The following is a 1,547-nucleotide window of genomic DNA, read 5'->3' as shown; positions in this document are numbered from 1 at the left end:
GGAAAATGTTGCCGCGGTCACTGACAATCACCCTAGGTATGCCGTGTAAATGGTATATTTCTGTGAGAAAAATCAAGGACAAGCTAACAACAGTAAAGTGTGTTGGAAGGGTGACGAAGTGTGCAAATTTGGTGAGGAGATCCACCACCACCTAAATTACCATTTTTTCAGATGACGAAGGCAAATGTGTGATAAAATCCATGGAGATTTCCTCCCAAACTTGGCTAGGAAGCGGCAGTGGTTAAAGGAGACCATAAGGTAATTAGGTGGAGTACTTGCATTGGTTACACACCACACATTTAACCACAATTTTCATAACGTCATCCTTCATTTTTGGCTAATAGAGTTAGTTGCTAGTTTGGATATAGTAGCTTTGACACCCGAGTTACCTCCCAGTGGAACTTGACTATGAGCTTTGGGGTCAAATTAGACTCACATGGGATAAGCAGACAATGATTAAAATATAGGAGGCCATCTCGCAACAAATAACAGGGTTTGTGAGATATATGTTGGGACACCTGAGAGATAAAATCTTTTCCAAGCTGATGTTGAGCATAGGATTGGTGAAGGGCAGTGAGAATATAAGGAAATGGAGCTGACTGCAAGGAAAGAAGGTATCCTTGATAATGCGTCAGCCATAATGTTTCCCTTTTCTATTTTGTAGTGTATCTCATAGTCATAGCCAATCAACTTTGAAAGTCACTTATGTTGCTCAGGATTTTCTATAATTTTAGTCATTAATTTTCTTGATGCTTTTGTGATCCGTGTAAATGCTGAAAGGCCTACCTAACAAATATTGTTGCCATTTCTTGACAGCTTCGGTGATGGCATATAATCCCGGACGTAGGCCGAGGCAACAAACATTTGAGGGCTCATCATTTTGCTAAACAAACAGAGAGGGTGGTTCTTTCCTGAGCATCCGTGGTGACACTAAAAGGAGCTGAGAAATTAGGCTACGCCAAAATCGTTGGAGAACAAGAGAGGCTTTCAGTCTTTCAAAGGCCAAGTTGTTGCAGAAGACCAAGCGAATGCCCGCGCTCTGAGAAAATCTGTGAGAGGGCCGGCGATGGTGGCATAGCCCCTTACAGACCGTTGGTATAAACCTGCCAAACTTAAGAAGGCACTCAAATCTATACTAGATTGAGGGGTGGGCCATGAGTGTATACTTTTTCTTTTTTTAGGTATTTTACTACGAAATACGAAAGAAATAAGAAATTTTCTTTTGTTAGATGTCAAAAATATAGTCAATAAAATAAAAGATTAAATGGATAAAGAAATAGTTGGTTCCATCGTTTCTATGCTTACTTCTTAAACGGTGAGGTCTTCTCTATACACTAGAGTCTTTACTTCATTTAATCAATATTTTTGGAAACTTGTATAGTTCACACCACACTCTTTGGCTCTACCCATGAATTAACCAGTGACAGGTCTTTCACAAGCAAACCAATTATACAATAACGGTATTTAATTGTGAAAGTTAGCGAGGTACTTGACCTCTGTAGTTCATTCTTGACTGAGTAAGAACTTTATTTTTATGTTTTTTTTTT

This window comes from Sesamum indicum, unplaced genomic scaffold (assembly GCF_000512975.1).
Source record: "Sesamum indicum cultivar Zhongzhi No. 13 unplaced genomic scaffold, S_indicum_v1.0 scaffold00436, whole genome shotgun sequence".
NCBI classification, from domain to species: Eukaryota; Viridiplantae; Streptophyta; class Magnoliopsida; order Lamiales; family Pedaliaceae; genus Sesamum; species Sesamum indicum.
Note: the sequence above shows the minus strand (reverse complement) of the source record.